Source organism: Centruroides sculpturatus, unplaced genomic scaffold (assembly GCF_000671375.1).
Source record: "Centruroides sculpturatus isolate CEXI.00-Female unplaced genomic scaffold, Cexi_2.0 scaffold1424, whole genome shotgun sequence".
Lineage (NCBI taxonomy): Eukaryota > Metazoa > Arthropoda > Arachnida > Scorpiones > Buthidae > Centruroides > Centruroides sculpturatus.
In genome coordinates this window covers 1-17,066 of record NW_019385601.1, presented here as the reverse complement: position 1 = coordinate 17,066, position 17,066 = coordinate 1, and positions in this window count along the sequence as shown.

Here is a 17,066-nt window from a genome sequence, read left to right as displayed (position 1 = left end):
TAATTAATATTTATACATAAATCCTCATATTTACGATACAATAAATCGGACAAATTTCTCTTTAAGATAGTTATTATATTATTAAAATTTAAGAAAAATTGGCCCTAGATGTATTTAAAACGTTTACTAATCGTAAAATATCGCTTTAGATTTTTAATAAATGTAATTAACCCATAAACATTAAAATAAACTCATCGAAATTTATGGTCGAAACGTCAATGGTACTTAATAAATCGCTTGTTACAGGCGAATTATTCGTTGTAAAAGTTTTATAAATTAAAATTTGAATATCATTAATGCTATTTCCTTTTATCAGTGATAATTGGATGCGATTATAATCTTAAAATAATCTAGGACCAGCTTTAATTATCCAGTTTCGCATTATTCGTAGAAAACGAGACAGGTTTTCAAAGACGAAAACAAGTTTCAATATATAAAATTTTCCTTATAAAACTAAAGAAGTGTTCGGTTCTTTAACACATATTCTGGAAATTTAATGAGGTAAAATATACAGTGTTTAGTATTACATAGATCGTGTTTGAGCTATGTGATACGGAATATTATAGTCTATATTTTCTTGTTTTTTTTCTAATATTTTGCATTAAAATAAACATGAAAATACCTACGAATATTTAATGGAAGATATGACCTAAATAAAGAACCGATTTAAATATTTTTTTTTTTTTTTTTTTTTGTATTAATTACAGCAAAAATTTATGTATTTTAGAATTTAATTTGTCGATTCGTCGCGAGATGGCGCTTGAAAGATTTTTAAAATATATTTTTGTGATGTTAATGCAGATAAGGAAGAATTTAAATGTTTATTTATTTATTTATTTTGCTTTCCTATCAAGAAATTTGCATATGAATATACGATTTACTCTATTTTACGTTATAATTAGAATTTTTCAGATCTATTTTTATATTTTTCCATCTGTTTATACTCGATATGATCGATATAAGGTATATAAGTTATGTAAAATGTGACTATTTTTCTAGTCAAATTTATAAAAATAATGAATAATATTGTAAATATTTAAAAAAGAGTGAGGTAATGTTTATATTTATTTAGCTATCTTTCCTCTCAGATGGTTTTAATAATCAATATTTCACTTTCAGTGTAACTATCGAACCGTTAATAACGGATTTTTTATAATCGATTAAGATCCACTTTTCAAAATGACATTTCCTGTTTACTGTATTAAAAGCACTAAAAAACATTCTTAAAATTTTATTAATCCAAATACATTGTGCAAACAATTTCACTGCATAATACAGTCAAACCTGTATATAACGGCCGCTGTTTATATGTTCCACTGTACAGTAGACTCCCCCCTATACCACTATAGATCATTCCGTGTTGTACGAGTCACTTAGATTTTACAAATACGTGAGCCGTTCATAGCCCGGCACACGTATTTGTAAAATCTAAGTGACTCGTACAACACGGAATGATCTATAGTGGTATAGGGGGGAGTCTACTGTACAGTGGAACATATAAACAGCGGCCGTTATATACAGGTTTGACTGTATTATGCAGTGAAATTGTTTGCACAATGTATTTGGATTAATAAAATTTTAAGAATGTTTTTTAGTGCTTTTAATACAGTAAACAGGAAATGTCATTTTGAAAAGTAGATCTTAATCGATTATAAAAAAATCCATTATTAACGGTTCGATAGTTACACTGAAAGTGAAATATTGATTATTAAAACCATCTGAGAGGAAAGATAGCTAAATAAATATAAACATTACCTCACTCTTTTTTAAATATTTACAATATTATTCATTATTTTTATAAATTTGACTAGAAAAATAGTCACATTTTACATAACTTATATACCTTATATCGATCATATCGAGTATAAACAGATGGAAAAATATAAAAATAGATCTGAAAAATTCTAATTATAACGTAAAATAGAGTAAATCGTATATTCATATGCAAATTTCTTGATAGGAAAGCAAAATAAATAAATAAATAAACATTTAAATTCTTCCTTATCTGCATTAACATCACAAAAATATATTTTAAAAATCTTTCAAGCGCCATCTCGCGACGAATCGACAAATTAAATTCTAAAATACATAAATTTTTGCTGTAATTAATACAAAAAAGAAAAAAATATATATTTAAATCGTTCTTTATTTAGGTCATATCTTCCATTAAATATTCGTAGGTATTTTCATGTTTATTTTAATGCAAAATATTAAAAAAAAAAACAAGAAAATATAGACTATAATATTCCGTATCACATAGCTCAAACACGATCTATGTAATACTAAACACTGTATATTTTACCTCATTAAATTTCCAGAATATGTGTTAAAGAACCGAACACTTCTTTAGTTTTATAAGGAAAATTTTATATATTGAAACTTGTTTTCGTCTTTGAAAACCTGTCTCGTTTTCTACGAATAATGANTCATATATATATATATATACACCAAAATTTTAGCCATACAAACAACTAAAAAACTGTTAATGATTCAATAAAGATTGTACTGTACAAGCTTATTAAATAGAATTCAAATAATAATAATACATCCCGGATATTAATTATTCGGATATCCGTTGAATCGAGATCATTATTTCCATAGTCTATATTTTATAAAACTCAATCCAAAGAAAAATATTTAATACATATATACTAAGTATGAGCATATTTAAATCTTATATAAATAGGATAATCAAGTTTGTGGTATATTTATAGTATGATATAAGCAACGATCCTCCTCGGGTTTTATCTTAATTTTCGTAACAGACAACTAGAAGGATTGAAGCTGAAATTACAAACACCATAATTTTACTTTCAGAATAATAAAATCAGTTCTGTATGTAAATTACGGTGTTTATAAATCATATAACGTAGAAAATGGCAATTTGTGGCTTCACTTTCATACAAGTCGTGTCATAAAACAAAATTTCGCAATGGCTCTTGATAAAATCCAGCAGTTAAGTTAAGAAACAGATCGTTTATTTATTATTTGGGGAATTTTTTTTTTTCGTGTATTTATAAGAGACGATTTTTATTTAAAATATGTCGTATTAATTAATTATCCAATTTAAAATTAGTCAAAGAAAATACTTTTTTTCCCTTTATATAACACGAAATATCTTTTAGTTCTTATATAGGCCTATGTATACTTGAAATTTAAGATTAGGATGATTTCCCTCAGGATCTTTTTTCTTACAGGATTCGTTTTTTGAGATATTTAATTTCAGAACGGAATATTATTTTTGTTTAATAAAAAAAAAATAAATAAATATGGAAATTTATTTATTTTTTATAAAGCAAAGGGATGTATGTACTAAAAATCCAATTTTCTGTAGGATATATTTGATTTTATATTAAATATAATCATCATAAATTTTAAATTTAATTAGAAGATGAATTATTAAATTACTTTTTAATAAAAAAATAAATATATATATAATAAGCTTTATTATATTTAATAAGTTAATCTTTATTTACTTAATAGATTATTGTTTATGTAGAATGGATTTCTTTCTGTAGTTTCAATTTTCTCGATTTGTTATAATGTCTCATCAGATAATTACTTGGAAAACTTGAATATATTTGACATTAGCAATTTTAAGATAATTAATTAAAACTTATAATGACAATGATTTAATGCCTGTGAACATAACACCATTTTCGGAACTCGACAGCTGCTACCGAGTTTATTAACATGCTATTTTCCATCTTTGTCGTTAAATATATGGATAAGTTAAAGTATTATCGTCATAAATAAAGTTTTATTTTATTATTTTCTATGTTTTTAAATCTATTGATAATTTCTTAACTGACGATATATTAAATGTGCAAAGTTCACTAGCATTTCCTGGTATATGTTTGACCTGATGATAACAATAACGCAAGCCTATTGTTATCGAGTTTTTACCTATATAATCAAATAATAAATTCTATAAATTATCTTAAAGATAAAGTAATATAACGTATCTATTATTTCATTCAAGTATTTGTCATGAGTTTACTATTAAAAGAAATCTATTGTGACTGTCCATAAATGACATCCACACTGAAAGGGAGGAAAAGGATTAAGACAAGAGGGAGGGAAGAGTTTGGTCTTCAGTGGATTTCATTAAATTTATGCATTATTATACAGATAATTCTGTCTTATTGTTTTACAGTATTGAATGTTATGTTAAGTTTAAAGGAAATTAACTTAAATTTGTCTTTCAGAATTCTCAGAAATATTAAAAAGTATTTAATCATTACTAAGAAATTAATGTGTTGCAGGAAGTTAATAAAGTTTCAATAAAGAAAGACATTGCAGCCAAATTTGGGATTGCTGTGAGTAGTTTATCAAACATAATAACAAATTACGAATCAATTATGAAATTAGTCGATGGTGTAAGACTTTCAGCAAAACTTCCCTATCTTTAACGATGTGATGAAGTTAGCGGGACGTCCGAAGAGGGGAGAGATTTGAGGAAACATGGACAAACTGGGACAACAGGGGAAAGGGGAGTAAAAATTTCAAGAAAAATGCTGACGTAATTTATGGACACCCCTTACAATAACATTCTAACACATTGGATTTAACAGACTAATCGGGGAAAGGGTTGTTTCGAAAATAGCAGACACCCCTTTCCCCAATTAGCCTGTTAAAGTTTAATAAATTCCCATAAATCTTCAATATAGTAGAAAACTTCCATAAAAATTAACACGCTTCAACAGACTTTTAACACGTTAGTTTACTACTGTTAATCTTTAAACGTGGTAAGAAACGTCTATCAATTTTTAATATACTAGAAACTTTCAATTGTATTTAACACAGTAGAAACTTTCTCATTGGTTTTTCTACTTTTTCTAATAGCAAAAAACTAACTTATAAATTTGTAACAGTCTCAATAGCTTGTATAGAATGCTACAAAAGATTTAAATTATATATAATAGTAAAATCTATAATTAAAGAAATATTACATAATAAACGAATTAATATTTTTGTTGTGTTCTCTTATTATTTTTAATTGTTTTCGAGTATAAATAAATAAATAAATATATATATATATATATATATTTTTTTTACTACAAATCTCCGTCATATTCTAGCGAATGGAATCGTTCCATCAATCTCATAAACAGAATTACTAACAAAAGAATCATCCCCAGTAGCACTTTAATCTTCCATTTTCCCAACTCATACATTACTGATATTGATTCCCGACACGTATTTCTCTATCATTAATCTTACTCATCAAATGTACGAAAATATTTGACAGAAAATATCTTCAATACAATCCTCTTCTCCGCAACATGTCGGTAACGGTTATGATTTATCTAGCTTTTTAAATTATGCAAACAGTTGCAAAGATTGTACATAAATCATATATATATATATATACACCAAAATTTTAGCCATACAAACAACTAAAAAACTGTTAATGATTCAATAAAGATTGTACTGTACAAGCTTATTAAATAGAATTCAAATAATAATAATACATCCCGGATATTAATTATTCGGATATCCGTTGAATCGAGATCATTATTTCCATAGTCTATATTTTATAAAACTCAATCCAAAGAAAAATATTTAATACATATATACTAAGTATGAGCATATTTAAATCTTATATAAATAGGATAATCAAGTTTGTGGTATATTTATAGTATGATATAAGCAACGATCCTCCTCGGGTTTTATCTTAATTTTCGTAACAGACAACTAGAAGGATTGAAGCTGAAATTACAAACACCATAATTTTACTTTCAGAATAATAAAATCAGTTCTGTATGTAAATTACGGTGTTTATAAATCATATAACGTAGAAAATGGCAATTTGTGGCTTCACTTTCATACAAGTCGTGTCATAAAACAAAATTTCGCAATGGCTCTTGATAAAATCCAGCAGTTAAGTTAAGAAACAGATCGTTTATTTATTATTTGGGGAATTTTTTTTTTTCGTGTATTTATAAGAGACGATTTTTATTTAAAATATGTCGTATTAATTAATTATCCAATTTAAAATTAGTCAAAGAAAATACTTTTTTTCCCTTTATATAACACGAAATATCTTTTAGTTCTTATATAGGCCTATGTATACTTGAAATTTAAGATTAGGATGATTTCCCTCAGGATCTTTTTTCTTACAGGATTCGTTTTTTGAGATATTTAATTTCAGAACGGAATATTATTTTTGTTTAATAAAAAAAAAATAAATAAATATGGAAATTTATTTATTTTTTATAAAGCAAAGGGATGTATGTACTAAAAATCCAATTTTCTGTAGGATATATTTGATTTTATATTAAATATAATCATCATAAATTTTAAATTTAATTAGAAGATGAATTATTAAATTACTTTTTAATAAAAAAATAAATATATATATAATAAGCTTTATTATATTTAATAAGTTAATCTTTATTTACTTAATAGATTATTGTTTATGTAGAATGGATTTCTTTCTGTAGTTTCAATTTTCTCGATTTGTTATAATGTCTCATCAGATAATTACTTGGAAAACTTGAATATATTTGACATTAGCAATTTTAAGATAATTAATTAAAACTTATAATGACAATGATTTAATGCCTGTGAACATAACACCATTTTCGGAACTCGACAGCTGCTACCGAGTTTATTAACATGCTATTTTCCATCTTTGTCGTTAAATATATGGATAAGTTAAAGTATTATCGTCATAAATAAAGTTTTATTTTATTATTTTCTATGTTTTTAAATCTATTGATAATTTCTTAACTGACGATATATTAAATGTGCAAAGTTCACTAGCATTTCCTGGTATATGTTTGACCTGATGATAACAATAACGCAAGCCTATTGTTATCGAGTTTTTACCTATATAATCAAATAATAAATTCTATAAATTATCTTAAAGATAAAGTAATATAACGTATCTATTATTTCATTCAAGTATTTGTCATGAGTTTACTATTAAAAGAAATCTATTGTGACTGTCCATAAATGACATCCACACTGAAAGGGAGGAAAAGGATTAAGACAAGAGGGAGGGAAGAGTTTGGTCTTCAGTGGATTTCATTAAATTTATGCATTATTATACAGATAATTCTGTCTTATTGTTTTACAGTATTGAATGTTATGTTAAGTTTAAAGGAAATTAACTTAAATTTGTCTTTCAGAATTCTCAGAAATATTAAAAAGTATTTAATCATTACTAAGAAATTAATGTGTTGCAGGAAGTTAATAAAGTTTCAATAAAGAAAGACATTGCAGCCAAATTTGGGATTGCTGTGAGTAGTTTATCAAACATAATAACAAATTACGAATCAATTATGAAATTAGTCGATGGTGTAAGACTTTCAGCAAAACTTCCCTATCTTTAACGATGTGATGAAGTTAGCGGGACGTCCGAAGAGGGGAGAGATTTGAGGAAACATGGACAAACTGGGACAACAGGGGAAAGGGGAGTAAAAATTTCAAGAAAAATGCTGACGTAATTTATGGACACCCCTTACAATAACATTCTAACACATTGGATTTAACAGACTAATCGGGGAAAGGGTTGTTTCGAAAATAGCAGACACCCCTTTCCCCAATTAGCCTGTTAAAGTTTAATAAATTCCCATAAATCTTCAATATAGTAGAAAACTTCCATAAAAATTAACACGCTTCAACAGACTTTTAACACGTTAGTTTACTACTGTTAATCTTTAAACGTGGTAAGAAACGTCTATCAATTTTTAATATACTAGAAACTTTCAATTGTATTTAACACAGTAGAAACTTTCTCATTGGTTTTTCTACTTTTTCTAATAGCAAAAAACTAACTTATAAATTTGTAACAGTCTCAATAGCTTGTATAGAATGCTACAAAAGATTTAAATTATATATAATAGTAAAATCTATAATTAAAGAAATATTACATAATAAACGAATTAATATTTTTGTTGTGTTCTCTTATTATTTTTAATTGTTTTCGAGTATAAATAAATAAATAAATATATATATATATATATATATTTTTTTTACTACAAATCTCCGTCATATTCTAGCGAATGGAATCGTTCCATCAATCTCATAAACAGAATTACTAACAAAAGAATCATCCCCAGTAGCACTTTAATCTTCCATTTTCCCAACTCATACATTACTGATATTGATTCCCGACACGTATTTCTCTATCATTAATCTTACTCATCAAATGTACGAAAATATTTGACAGAAAATATCTTCAATACAATCCTCTTCTCCGCAACATGTCGGTAACGGTTATGATTTATCTAGCTTTTTAAATTATGCAAACAGTTGCAAAGATTGTACATAAATCATAGATGTTTTGATGCGCTTCACTTCGATTGAGAAATTGGGGAATAGTCTAGGACCACGAATCCTCTAACGTAATAATTCTTGGTTTGTGTAAATTCACCTTTTGTCCTCCTTTTTCTTTTTTCTTCTTCTTCTTCCTACCAACAAATAGGATCGGGGGAGAAAGGCAGAGAGAAAGAGAGAGAGAGAGAAAAAAGGGGGAAAAAATTGTATTATTTGTCTTTAGGATTTTTAAAAATGGTGAAAACATTCCGGTATACTTGTAGTAACGTTAGATAAAAAGATAATCATTAAATTTATGTATATACTTTAGCGAATAACACCCCGAAAGGAATGCTAGAAAAGAGAATGTGTAACATTCCTGAGTGAAATTTATATAATGTGGTAGGAAACGTTTGACCAATTTTCTGTGGGTACTTTGGTTAATTGGATATTTCTGCATTGCAAAGTGTGGGATATTTAACGGTATTTTTGTTTGTTCAACGCGTACTCATCGGCATTGTAATGAGAATGAATAAAAAAGAAATAACCGAAATTAAAATATATATATATCGATTGGTTCTTTTATACGATTTAATTTGTTATTTGACACGCGAAATAAGTATATTAATTCCTTTTTTTTATTACGAAATATCAATAATAAATTGATAAGATAAGATATTTAAAAAATAAAATACGTAATTTCTCTTGACAAAAACGGATAAAATATCTTTAATATAATTACATTTATTAATTAATAGCAATAGAAACATCTTATAAAATAAAAATAACGTATATTATTTTAGTAAAAACACTTCATAATTTTGTTGGAAATAAATAAATGTATTTATGAAACCGGTACATTGATTTAATCTATTTAAAAAAATGACATAAAACATTAATTATTATCGTATGATTTAGAAAATAAATAGGAAGGAAGGAAGGAAGAATAGAAGATTTTTGATTTAGAAATCAGTTTTACAAAATTCCAAATGGGTATAGATATATGTAATATATAAAATATAAATCTAAACACAGTAAACCCTCGATTTATAGTGAAAAGACTGTACGCCATTGCCGAAAAATTCGTTAAATATAGTAAAACACTGTTATTATAACACTGTTGATAATTCCGTGTTATATGAATTCCGTGTTGTACGAGTCGCTTAGATTTTACAAATACGTGAGCCGTTCACAGCCCGGCACACGTATTTGTAAAATATAAGTGACTCGTATAACACGGAATTCATATAAAACGAAATTATCAACAGTGTTATAGGGGGGTCTACTGTATTGATACAAAATCAATTGAGAGATGCTTTATTAAAAATTAAGATTTTACCCTTATGGTTAAATAAAGGAATAATAAGGTCAATAATATAAAAAGATTAACTACTTTAATTAAATATATAGAAAAAGATCTGTATTGTATTATGAGTGCAATACAATGCAATACAAATATTAAGGGGGGATTTATTTATTTTTTTCTAAATATTTAATTATGTGAGAAAAATAATTGTATAAGGGATACGAAAGGATACTGTTTCAATATTGGATAATGATGAGAAGAAAGAATGGTAATTTAAATATTATCTTGTTTTTTGTACTGGAAAAAACAAGAAATTTCGACTGGTAAGAAAGTCAGGTCATTAGGTTAATGGTTTTTAACGAGTTTAGGATTACTCGATGAGAAAATATACTACGAACTTATTTATTTTTTTTCTATTATTAACGACTTTTATTTACTAATATTTTGTAAAATAATTAATTATTTAAAATAAAATATAAAGTTAGATTCTTTAATTAAGTTCAATAATCGTTAAATATAATTAAGAAAGACGAGAGTTAATGAGAGTAACCGAACACGCTCCTTTTTCCTGTAAGTAAAAGTGCAGTTTGACAAGTAAATCGCTTTCCTGTTACGTCACCGGGGACGTCACATCCTCTAATTCGATCAACCAATGAGGTGATAGCTGGCGAGTGACGGAGAGACGCATTCGACGCAGCTTCTTCACAGACTTGTCGTCCGAAGAGCGAGAAAGATGCACGTACGCGAACGTCGCGTGGTTTGTGACGAAAACGTGTCGTCACGCACGTGTTTGTGATTGTGTGCTTTATGTCGTCGTGGTAGCAGGACTGAACGACAGATCCTTGCTGGTAGATACGAGACGGAATGCGTTGAAGGTGAGTAGTACATACGTCCCGTTTCAGTTTAGGCCTAGCTGTCACCGCGTGACGTCACACCAAACTCTTTAAACGCGATTAAGCATTGTCTTTTTATGTGTTTCTACGTTTCTCTCCCCCCTTTTTTTGTTTTTTTTTTCAATTACGACGTATTGTCCCGATGGGTATTATGGGAATGGATAGTGTTACACAGTTTGCGGCGCGATAAACCAGCCAACCGCTTTACTTCGTAAAACACGTGGAGCTTGAAAATACAAAGAAACCAGACAATTTATTTGACTTTTATTTAAATACGAGTGAATGATGGAACTCGATTATTCGTATAAAATGACAAAACTAGTTCGATCGTACCACTTTATTGAGATAGCGGACGTGTCACGCTCTCTTCTACACTCCACCCATTCGTGACCGGACCCATCGTCGGATGTCACATGCTGTGAAATAATGGGCAGTTTTAACGATAAGGGTTGCTTCCAAGTAGTAACTAGTTAAGCGGACAACAGATGGCACGATGTATATCCACATACGTAATGTAAACAATTAAAAGTTCTGTCAATCAGGTCGCATTGTCGCGTGCTTTTTCTTATAAAATTCATTCTTTNTACGAATATTTAATGGAAGATATGACCTAAATAAAGAACGATTTAAATATATATTTTTTTCTTTTTTGTATTAATTACAGCAAAAATTTATGTATTTTAGAATTTAATTTGTCGATTCGTCGCGAGATGGCGCTTGAAAGATTTTTAAAATATATTTTTGTGATGTTAATGCAGATAAGGAAGAATTTAAATGTTTATTTATTTATTTATTTTGCTTTCCTATCAAGAAATTTGCATATGAATATACGATTTACTCTATTTTACGTTATAATTAGAATTTTTCAGATCTATTTTTATATTTTTCCATCTGTTTATACTCGATATGATCGATATAAGGTATATAAGTTATGTAAAATGTGACTATTTTTCTAGTCAAATTTATAAAAATAATGAATAATATTGTAAATATTTAAAAAAGAGTGAGGTAATGTTTATATTTATTTAGCTATCTTTCCTCTCAGATGGTTTTAATAATCAATATTTCACTTTCAGTGTAACTATCGAACCGTTAATAATGGATTTTTTTATAATCGATTAAGATCTACTTTTCAAAATGACATTTCCTGTTTACTGTATTAAAAGCACTAAAAAACATTCTTAAAATTTTATTAATCCAAATACATTGTGCAAACAATTTCACTGCATAATACAGTCAAACCTGTATATAACGGCCGCTGTTTATATGTTCCACTGTACAGTAGACTCCCCCCTATACCACTATAGATCATTCCGTGTTGTACGAGTCACTTAGATTTTACAAATACGTGAGCCGTTCATAGCCCGGCACACGTATTTGTAAAATCTAAGTGACTCGTACAACACGGAATTATCTACAGTGTTATAGGGGGAGAGTCTACTGTATTTATATACAATTGTTTGTAAAATAAATTTTTATATTTTTATCGTCAATATTTAATGAACCGAATAGAAAATTGAGATTTTTAATTATTATTTATTACAATAAATAAAACGAATTTAAGTAAATAAGTGTGGAAAAGTTGGTATAATTCATTTCTGGAATGGATGCTTTAGCTGTATTGCTTTCATACACGGAACGTACAAACATTTAGAAAAAGGATTAACATTAATTTAATTTTACTTTGGAAAACATTAATAAGAATTCTCTATCACGCACTTCCGTTAGTTAATGAGTTGTTTTGAACATTGTTTCGAATAGTCTAATGGTAAGATTCTCGAGCATTTCTTCCGTTCAGGATGCTTACCGTTATTGTAAAGTATCTTGGTAATTTTTGTAATGCCAACCGTTTATTACGTTCATTATTTATTACAAAATAAAACTTGTCATATTCTAATATTAGTATGTACAATTTGTATTATCATTATTATTATACCATAAAATGTAACAAGGTAAAATTAAATTCTTATTCAAAATCTAACGTTTTTATCGATTTTTGTTGAAAATATCTGTGTTTTTTATGTGAAAAACTTTCCATATTTTCTCTAAAGTATATTTTTTTTGTGGTTAAAATTATACAATTCATTATTCTGTGTTAAAATTCCTCCTAAAGATCTAGTTTAAACATATACTTAAAAGGAAAAATTTAATATTCAGAAATGAAAAAAAAAATCCTTTTCCAATGTCATTAAAATAATGATACAGTATTAATGATAAAAGTTGTTTTGATGATGACTTATTTTTTTAAAAAAACCTATATGTAAAATTATATCTGTTACCTCGAAGCACCCGTCCTACAGACTCCATAGATTTGAATTTCTACATAAAAATACAATAGATTATTTTTAGTCGAAAAAGTAGAAATCAAATTTTTCTTATTAAATATCTATGAAGAATGAAATTATCAGTCATGACGATTTCTCGAACTCACGTATCATCCATCAGAAAATTCATCAATAAATGCAGTCAGTCGTGGAAAATGAGTTTAGATAAGCGAGGTTACGTGCCAATCCATCAGTAGGCCTCTCTTAATGAGGCCTAGGAAAGCAATTATCTTCCTGGATAAGTGTTAAAACTGTTAAAAATATATATTTATTGATTTATATTGATGAAATTTCTCTAATAGTTTTAATACACTCAGCTGAAATTCAAATTTATTCCGAAAGAAGAATGGTTACTCTACTGTAAACTGGGGTATATTATATTTATTCGAACGTGGATAAGCATGAACATTTCGGTTTATTTTATTGCTTAAAAACGCAAAAGAAATAAACTAAACAGATAAAATCTATCCAGTCAAAACATAAAACTTTAGACAAACAAAATATAATTATAAAGAAATTAAACAAATGACGAAGAGAATATATTACTAGAGAAAACAAGATTATGACGAAATTATCATTAGTCATAGATACAGTGAACTGAAATCTTGACAGTTGAACCTCGCCTTTTCCTGTTCAATACGTAATCATTTATTAAAAAGAAAATGATTTTAGCCCATAGGCTTGTCGTACTTCTACGTTATAATTTTGTAACTTAATGATTATTTAATTAATACGTTATACAAAAATTATCTTTGACTAAATTAAAGTAGTTATTATTCGAATCTTGTGTTAGAAGATTAAATAAATGAATAGTTTTGTTTTAAAAATATCGATGGTAAACGATGACGATAAGGGATGTGGCTAATTAAAAATGTTTGGAGACATTCGTTATTACGGTAATTTCCTTTCTAAATCGCTTTGTTCTCTGTTACTTTAATAAATCTACTTTTATTTTCTTTCTTCTAACACGTAAGTTAATATTATTTTTATATATTTGATTAAAATATCTCATAATTTAAACTGATTTTCTAACCATCTTAAGTTATCTTAATGGAGGAAATACCCTATTGTATTTCTAAATTGAATTTCCATTTCTATCTCGTATTAATATATTTAATTAGTTAAAACAGTAGAAATATAAAATAGATTATATGTATTTTATATGTAAAATGTTCCGCTTACATATTTTAAAACGAATTCAATAACATTCATCATTAAATAGAGGCCATTTTTCTTTACAGGAACGTTCTGAAATGCATACAAAATATAATACAGTAGCTTTTAATAATAATAAAGATTACGATCATTTAAACAAAATTTTATGTAAATTTATGTTAATTATTCTCACCGACGAAAAAATTATTAAATAATCTATTTATCATCATCAATGTTGACGTTAATGTAACGTTTTGTAATTATTCTATACGTTAAATTGAGGTACGATCCGGGACATCTGTTTAAAGCATCCTCTGTAATTTAATGTATGACCATTTTATGTTCATCAATGCATATTTAATATTTAATTGAATGTTATTTCATATATATATATATATATATACACCAAAATTTTAGCTATACAAACAACTAAAAAACTGTTAATGATTCAATAAAGATTGTACTGTACAAGCTTATTAAATAGAATTCAAATAATAATAATACATCCCGGATATTAATTATTCGGATATCCGTTGAATCGAGATCATTATTTCCATAGTCTATATTTTATAAAACTCAATCCAAAGAAAAATATTTAATACATATATACTAAGTATGAGCATATTTAAATCTTATATAAATAGGATAATCAAGTTTGTGGTATATTTATAGTATGATATAAGCAACGATCCTCCTCGGGTTTTATCTTAATTTTCGTAACAGACAACTAGAAGGATTGAAGCTGAAATTACAAACACCATAATTTTACTTTCAGAATAATAAAATCAGTTCTGTATGTAAATTACGGTGTTTATAAATCATATAACGTAGAAAATGGCAATTTGTGGCTTCACTTTCATACAAGTCGTGTCATAAAACAAAATTTCGCAATGGCTCTTGATAAAATCCAGCAGTTAAGTTAAGAAACAGATCGTTTATTTATTATTTGGGGAATTTTTTTTTTTCGTGTATTTATAAGAGACGATTTTTATTTAAAATATGTCGTATTAATTAATTATCCAATTTAAAATTAGTCAAAGAAAATACTTTTTTTCCCTTTATATAACACGAAATATCTTTTAGTTCTTATATAAGCCTATGTATACTTGAAATTTAAGATGAGGATGATTTCCCTCAGGATCTTTTTTCTTACAGGATTCGTTTTTTGAGATATTTAATTTCAGAACGGAATATTATTTTTGTTTAATAAAAAAAAAATAAATAAATATGGAAATTTATTTATTTTTTATAAAGCAAAGGGATGTATGTACTAAAAATCCAATTTTCTGTAGGATATATTTGATTTTATATTAAATATAATCATCATAAATTTTAAATTTAATTAGAAGATGAATTATTAAATTACTTTTTAATAAAAAAATAAATATATATATAATAAGCTTTATTATATTTAATAAGTTAATCTTTATTTACTTAATAGATTATTGTTTATGTAGAATGGATTTCTTTCTGTAGTTTCAATTTTCTCGATTTGTTATAATGTCTCATCAGATAATTACTTGGAAAACTTGAATATATTTGACATTAGCAATTTTAAGATAATTAATTAAAACTTATAATGACAATGATTTAATGCCTGTGAACATAACACCATTTTCGGAACTCGACAGCTGCTACCGAGTTTATTAACATGCTATTTTCCATCTTTGTCGTTAAATATATGGATAAATTAAAGTATTATCGTCATAAATAAAGTTTTATTTTATTATTTTCTATGTTTTTAAATCTATTGATAATTTCTTAACTGACGATATATTAAATGTGCAAAGTTCACTAGCATTTCCTGGTATATGTTTGACCTGATGATAACAATAACGCAAGCCTATTGTTATCGAGTTTTTACCTATATAATCAAATAATAAATTCTATAAATTATCTTAAAGATAAAGTAATATAACGTATCTATTATTTCATTCAAGTATTTGTCATGAGTTTACTATTAAAAGAAATCTATTGTGACTGTCCATAAATGACATCCACACTGAAAGGGAGGAAAAGGATTAAGACAAGAGGGAGGGAAGAGTTTGGTCTTCAGTGGATTTCATTAAATTTATGCATTATTATACAGATAATTCTGTCTTATTGTTTTACAGTATTGAATGTTATGTTAAGTTTAAAGGAAATTAACTTAAATTTGTCTTTCAGAATTCTCAGAAATATTAAAAAGTATTTAATCATTACTAAGAAATTAATGTGTTGCAGGAAGTTAATAAAGTTTCAATAAAGAAAGACATTGCAGCCAAATTTGGGATTGCTGTGAGTAGTTTATCAAACATAATAACAAATTACGAATCAATTATGAAATTAGTCGATGGTGTAAGACTTTCAGCAAAACTTCCCTATCTTTAACGATGTGATGAAGTTAGCGGGACGTCCGAAGAGGGGAGAGATTTGAGGAAACATGGACAAACTGGGACAACAGGGGAAAGGGGAGTAAAAATTTCAAGAAAAATGCTGACGTAATTTATGGACACCCCTTACAATAACATTCTAACACATTGGATTTAACAGACTAATCGGGGAAAGGGTTGTTTCGAAAATAGCAGACACCCCTTTCCCCAATTAGCCTGTTAAAGTTTAATAAATTCCCATAAATCTTCAATATAGTAGAAAACTTCCATAAAAATTAACACGCTTCAACAGACTTTTAACACGTTAGTTTACTACTGTTAATCTTTAAACGTGGTAAGAAACGTCTATCAATTTTTAATATACTAGAAACTTTCAATTGTATTTAACACAGTAGAAACTTTCTCATTGGTTTTTCTACTTTTTCTAATAGCAAAAAACTAACTTATAAATTTGTAACTGTCTCAATAGCTTGTATAGAATGCTACAAAAGATTTAAATTATATATAATAGTAAAATCTATAATTAAAGAAATATTACATAATAAACGAATTAATATTTTTGTTGTGTTCTCTTATTATTTTTAATTGTTTTCGAGTATAAATAAATATATATATATATTTTTTTTTTACTACAAATCTCCGTCATATTCTATAGGCTAGCGAATGGAATCGTTCCATCAATCTCATAAACAGAATTACTAACAAAAGAATCATCCCCAGTAGCACTTTAATCTTCCATTTTCCCAACTCA